Consider the following 7,653-nt stretch of genomic DNA (forward strand, 5'->3'; position numbering starts at 1 on the left):
GCGTGTGGTGGGAAGGTGCAGAGTCAGTGGGTCAGTGGCTGTCATCTCAGTCTCAGCCACAGATTAACCCCTTCAAGTACTGGGATGCATTTTTACCGAGTTTTGGGTGTGATTAGACCATTTTATTGACATTAGGAAGGGTCTATGGGGGTCAGAAGATTAATGGCCACAGTCTTCACTATTTTATCCTTCAAGTACTGGGATGCATTTTTACCACGAGTTTTTGGGTGTGATAAGACCTTTTTATTGACATTAGGAAGGGTTTATAGAGGTTAGAAGAATAATGGCCACAGTCTTCACTATTTTAATCCCCCACATAATTTTCTGAAGCTGTACAGAATCACCAAATAGTCACCAGAATAGATATGAAAACACATCATGCTACTGAAGGCGTTAAAAGTGAAACCAGCCCACTCGTAAGCAACAGCACAGCACCACAGGAACAACAGCTGCATCCTTCACCAAAACCACCCACACTGAACACCACACCACCACCACAACACCACAAATAAGTCACGTTACCCTTATTTATTTATCACCATTAATGTTATTTTAAGGCACTGTTAATCTGCCTCATTGTTTTTATGTGATATTCAGCAGTGAGGGGAGACACTGGGGGTGGGGATGGCTTAGGTTGTGAGGGGCAGATGTGAGGGATGGGATGGGGTGACAGACAGTGATATTGGTGTTAGTGTAAATAAAGGGACACCCATTATCATTCCTAGAGAGAGAGAGAGAGAGAGAGAGAGAGAGAGAGAGAGAGAGAGAGAGCGAGCGAGCTTGTGTCGTTTGTTGACTAAATGCTGGTAGAATATATATAGTGTGTGTGTGTGTGTGTGTGTGTGTGTGTTAAATAGCAAACACACACGCGTACACACACATAGGGGTCAACAAAGTGTCATATATATCCATCCGATGTATTACAGGTAGAATACAGTTATAAGTACGGATTATACAGGAAAATAGAACATATGTGATAAAATGTGTGTGTGTGTGTGTGTGTGTGTGTGTGTGTGTGTGTGTGTGTGTGTGTGTGTGGAGGAGAGAAGAAAGTAAAGAAGTTGACTTCATTTTTGTTTCATTCCATCTGCCAGAGAGAGAGAGAGAGAGAGAGAGAGAGAGAGAGAGAGAGAGAGAGAGAGAGAGAGAGAGAGAGAGAGAGAGAGAGAGAGAGAGAGAGAGAGAGCACACAACTCTATAACCCAACTCAACCCAAACCCAACCTAACCTAACTTAACCCAATCATTCAAAAGATTAACACCTAAAAACACACTTCAACTCAACCCAACCTAACCTAACCTATCTTATCTTAACTTAACCTAACCCAACCCAACCTAACCCAATCATACTTTGAGACACCAAAAAACACAGAAAACAAAGAACACTTAACACAACATAAAGCAAATCTGTTCTAAATAACCAGACTTCATCCAAACCCAACCTAACCCAAACCAAACCTAATCTAATCTTAACCTAATCTATCCTGACCTAACCTAACCAACAATATCGGAAACAAAAAACTTCAACCTAACTGTATATCAACCCCAGACCTAACATTCTAATATAGTAATACCAGTAACAGTGCTAAGTTCAACCCAACCTAACCTGATAGAACCCACTTTCCCATACAACACTGGCTTAATCTCACTCTATGACCACCACAGCTAACAAATTTACACCAGTCTGATTTTTACAGGAAGATTACACAATAGAGGTTTTTAAATTCAACCCAATCTAACCTTACCATACCTAACCTAACCTAACCCATCCTAATCTTAACCCAACCTAACCCAACTTAAACCTACTCTAACCTTAACCTAGCTCAACCTAACCTAACCTAATTTAAACCTACCTCAACCCAGCCCAACCTAACCTAACTCAACCCAACCCAACCCAACCCAACTTAAACCTAACCCAACCCAACCTAAACCACAGCTATTTTAACTTACCCTAAACCCACAGGAGTACCTTGGGGCCGGGAGCAGCAGCGGCGGGCCCACCTCGGTCGTGGAGGAGGCGGCGGCGGCGGCAGCAGTAACCCTCTCCTGTCCTTACTGCCAGCGGACTTTTACATACCGCAGCGACCTTAATAGACACATTCGCTCACACACCGGAGAGAAACCTTACACCTGTTGCCACTGTGATTATAGGGCCACGCAGAAGTCGCATCTCAACGAGCATATAAAAAGGAGACACCCGCACCTTAGTTAGCGACACGCCCCCCCCTCCACCCCGCAGAGCTTATGGGGTGTCCTGTAGGTGTAAGGGGGGGGGGTGGTGGGTGGGTTTTTTGTACAGTGTGTGTGTGTGTGTGTGTGTGTTGTGTGTGTGTGTTGAAGAAATGAGGGAAGGAGATTGAGAGTGGAAGAATGAGAACAAGGAAGAGAAGAATGAAAGAGGAAAAGGAAGAAAGGAAAGAAAGAAAATAAAATAAATGAATGGAAGAACGAGAATAAGGAAGAGAAGGGAAGAATAAAAGAATAACAGCAAGAAGGAAGAGAGAAAATGAATGAATAACAACAAGAAGAAGAAAAGGAAATAGAGATGAATGAGGATAAAGACAAGAAGAATGAAGATGAAAGCACCAAAGAAGGAAGAAAAGGAAGGGAAAAGAAAAGAATGAGAATAAAAACAAGGAAGGAAGGAAATAAAAAATAAAAAGGAAGGAAAGGAAATAGAGAAGAATGAAAGCAAGAAGGAAGAAAGAAGAAGAATGAAAGCGGTAATGAAGGAAGGAATGGAAAGGAAAGAGAGAGAAGAATGAAGTAATAAAAGCAAGGAAGGAAAAGAAATAGAGAAGAATGAGAGGATAAACACACTAAGAAAGAATGAAAAGGAAAGAGAGAGAGAAGAATGAAAGAATAAAAAGGAAGGAAGGAAGAAAAACAAAAGGAAGAAGAAACAGAGAAGAATGAAAGAAAGAAGGAAGGAAGGAGAGAAGAAGGAGAAGGAAAGGAAGAGAGAGAGAAGAATGAACGAATAAAAACAAGGAAGGAAGGAAGAAAACAAAAGAAAGAAGAAGAAGAAGAAACAGAGAAGAATGGAAGAAGGAAGAATGGAAGAAGAATGAGAAGGAAAGGAAGAGAGAGAGAAGAATGAACGAATAAAAACAAGGAAGGAAGGAAGAAAACAAAAGAAAGAAGAAAGGAAGAAGAATGAGAAGAGAAGAAGGAAAGAAGGAAAAAATAAAAGGAAGAAGAATGAAAGAAGGAAGGAAGGAAGAAGAATGAGAAGAAAAGGAAATGAGAGAAGAAAGAAAGCAATAACAAACCAAAAAACAAACAAGTTACAAGAATGAATACAAACAGAACAATAAATAAATAAATAAGGAAAGAAAGAAAGAAAGAAAGGAAGAACTTAAACATAAAAACAACAACATAATAATTCTCAAATATCTCTAACCAGTCTCTTAATTAATGTACGTGTGTGTGTGTGTGTGTGTGTGTAGTAGTAGTAGTAGTAGTAGTAGTAGTAGTAGTAGTAGTAGTAGTAGTAGTAGTAGTGATGGTTGGTCCACCTTTACCATCTCAGGAAGGCAAATTAATCTACACTATTTGTACATATTTGCATCAGGGACTTGGTGTGTCTGTCTGTCTGTCTGTCTGTCTGTCTGTCTGTCTGTCTGTCGGTCCGTCTATATTTGTGTATGTCAAGTTTATGTATGTTTTGCTTTGGTTTTTGGTCTGGTTGCTCTCTCTCTCTCTCTCTCTCTCTCTCTCTCTCTCTCTCTCTCTCTCTCTCTCTCTCTCTCTCTCTGGCACCTCAATTTAACTTTTTTTCTTTTCTTTCTTTCTTTGCCAAAATGAAACTAACTAACTGATTGACTAACTGATTGACTGACTGGCTGATTGACTGACTGATTGATTGAATGACTGATTGATTGATTGATTGATTGATGATCTGACTGACTGACTGACTGACCGACCAACTGACTAACTAACTGATTGACGGACTGACTAAAACTGACTGACTGACTGACTGACTGACTGACTGACTGACTGACTGCAAATATTATCAGTGCATTTTTATTACTTATTACTATCATTGGAATCTACTACTACTATTACACCCACTCTGATTATTACTATTATTACTATTATTTTTATTACTATTATTGTTCTCATTGTTATTACCTGATTTGTTTTTTTCCTCAAGTGACACACACACACACACACACACACACACACACACACACACACACACACACACACACACACACACACACACACACAGCTTGACAAGTACAACAATAAATACAATGTTTAAAAATCTTGCCATTAGAGAGAGAGAGAGAGAGAGAGAGAGAGAGAGAGAGAGAGAGAGAGCTAACACTTGAGATATTTTGAGTTTTCTTCCTTGTAAATAATGTAGTGTATATATTTTGTCATCTTGATTCATATATATATGTATAATTTTGACGTGAAGAGAGTCAAATTATCATTATTATTATTATTGGTATTGTTATTTGCTCTTATTATTTATTTATAATTTTATATATATTTTTTTCATGAATAAAGTCAAATTGAAGGACTGTCTTGTGTTTCTTTGTCGAGAGAGAGAGAGAGAGAGAGAGAGAGAGAGAATAAATGCGATACTAAAACAAATTATACACATTTTAAAAACCAATAATAAGATAAATGAATCATATCTCCATTTACTTTCTCTATCTATATCTATTTCGTTCAGCTATCTCTCTATCCAACAATATATATACTTTTAATTCATCTATCTATCTATCTACCCATCTATCAGTATTTTATCTATTTATCTTTCATTTTTGTATCCAATTCTCTATTTATCTATTATTTTATCTATCTATCAGTATTCTATCTATTTATCTATCACTATCGTATCTAACTGCCCATGTATCTATCAGTAATCTATCTGTATTCTATCAATCTATCTAAAACATAATAAATTCCTTATCTTTCTTACATAGCCTCATAAATCACCACCACCACCAGGAGTACCACCAGTAGTCACCCTTCACCAGCACCAGCACCACCACCACCAGTAGTCACCCCTCCAGTCTCCTGTGTTCTGTGTTCCTTCGTCTTCCACTACGGCGTGAGCTTCTTCAGAACACGTGGGGGGCTTAACACTATGGCCTCAGAAAGTCAGTATTTATTTTAGGCTCGTATTTCTTTCTTTTTTTTTTTTCTCTCTCTCTCTCTCTCTCAAAGTGCTTCGTTTCAAGGATATTCAGTTTCATCATAGTATTTTTTTTCTTTCTTTCTTTTTTCTTTATTTTAGGCTCACTTTTCTTTCATTTCTCTCTCTCTCTCTCTCTCTCTCTCGTTTCATTTCAAAGATATGCAATTTCTTCCTAGTATTTTTTTTTTTTTTTTTCGTTTTAAGCGCTTCAAGGCTATATAATCTCAACACGAGAGAGAGAGAGAGAGAGAGAGAGAGAGAGAGAGAGAGAACCTAACCTAACCCTTTCCCACGACTGTTTGCCTCTGTACGGTGTTATTGAAGGCGAGGCGTGAATATTTATAACTTAATCTTCTCTCAACTTTGCATAGTCCTTTGTCAACCTCTCCAGTACTGGGACGCATTTATACTGCCAGTTTTGGAAGGGTCTATGGAGGTCAGAAGATTAATGGCCTGAGTCTTCACTATTTCAATCTCCACACGAGTTTCTGAAGCTGTATAGAATCAACATAGTGAGCAGAATGACTATCAAAACACAGCCTGGTACTGAAGGGGTTAAAATAAACACACTTATAAGAAATGCAGGCTTGACCATACTTCCCAGCTGGTGTGTGTGTGAACGCGTCCATACTTTTAACAGCTTTAGCATTTCCAGCCGCAAACTGACACGTGTGAACCCATTTTAAGCTTAACTACGAATAACTTCCACTGGGGCCAGACTGCATTATGGAAACACCCTTGGAAATCTTAATAACTTCACTGCAACGTATTAAACCACCACTGGAACCATTAATACACCTGCAAACACTATTACTATACAAAACACCCTTAGAAATCTTAATAACTTCACTGCAGCGTATTAAACCACCACTGGAACCATTAAAACACCTGCAAACACTATTAAATTTGTCCCTAACACTTAAATATACAAATAACCCTTAAAAATCTTAATACCTTCCATTACAGCCAGTTTTAAGGACTACCACAACCATTAAATATGAAAAAAAAACAATAACTTAGAATAATGCGCTTAAATTATGACAAGCAGAAAAAACTCCCTTAAAAAACAAAATAACTTCATAATTAGATGGAAAACACACAAAAACACACCTGCAGACACACACACACACACGCGCGTCCTTCCCTCCACGCACTGGTGATACACTGAAGGCTCAAGAGGAAGTGAAGTGAAGCCGAAGCAGTGAAAATGAAGCAGTGAAAATGAAGCCCCGAGAGAGAGAGAGAGAGAGAGAGAGAGAGAGAGAGAGAGAGGAAGTCAAATAAAATTCCAATAAACTAAGTAAAAAAAAAGTAATATTATAATTCCAAGTGAAAAAAAGAAAAAAAGTCAAATAAAAACCCCCAAAAAAAAAAAGTCAAATAAAACCAAAAAAATAAAAAAAGTCAAATTAAAATCCCAAGAAGTGAAAAAAAAATAAAGAAAAGAAGTCAAATAAAAACCCAAAACAAACAAAACAAAAGTCAAATAGGAACCCAAAAACAAATAAAAAAAAGTCAAATTAAAATCCCGTGAGAGAGAGAGAGAGAGAGAGAGAGAGAGAGAGAGAGAGAGAGAAAGCTTATCTACCATTATATAAACATGAAGGTGAATAATAAAGGCAGTATTAATGTAAAGTGTTGTTGTTGTTGTTGTTGTTGTTAACGTTCACTGCGTCAAGACAATGGTAATATAATGAACAAGATGAGAATGAGAGTGGGCAGAATTATATTAGGCTCGTTACTGCTTACCTTAAATCCTAATAATAATAATAATAATAATAATAATAATAATAATAATAAATAAATAAATAAACAGCATGCTATATAAACTACTCGCGCTCTCTACTGTTAAGAAAATAAATAAATAAAGAAAAAAATGAAGGAAAAGAACAATGATTTAAAAGAGAAAAATAATTAATGGCTAAATAAGAATATACATCCACACTAATGATAATAACACTAATAATAATAATAATAATAATAGCTCACAACCATTACACACAAATCTTAAAGGTAAAACAAAAACAATTATACATTTTATACCCCTAATCGCCATAAAACTTCCGGTAAAAATACATAATAGTTTATATATATAGATTTATACATATGTTTGCTCTCTTCAACACTTCCATACAAATTAATGGGTTTTTTTTTTTTAAAGGCAGAGATATAATTTTAACCCAACATGGCTGCCTGTCCTCGTGGCTTCAATATACACGTAGTTCGTTTTAATTAGCTGGAGAATAAATGGAAAAATAAATAAACAAAATGAGGATAATGAAGAAATAAAGTAATAAATGAGAAATAAAATAAAATAATAATAATAATAATAATAATACAAAATACATCGAAATTTGCAAACTATTAATACGAGAAAGAAATATAATGTAAAATAAATAAATAAAACAATAATAAATAGATAAATAGAAATTATATAAAGAAAAAAAAAGGAAAAGTAAGGAAAAAATATATTAGGATTTATTTTTGAGCAAGTTGGTG

The sequence above is a fragment of the Portunus trituberculatus genome, chromosome 1 (assembly GCF_017591435.1).
Source record: "Portunus trituberculatus isolate SZX2019 chromosome 1, ASM1759143v1, whole genome shotgun sequence".
NCBI lineage: Eukaryota > Metazoa > Arthropoda > Malacostraca > Decapoda > Portunidae > Portunus > Portunus trituberculatus.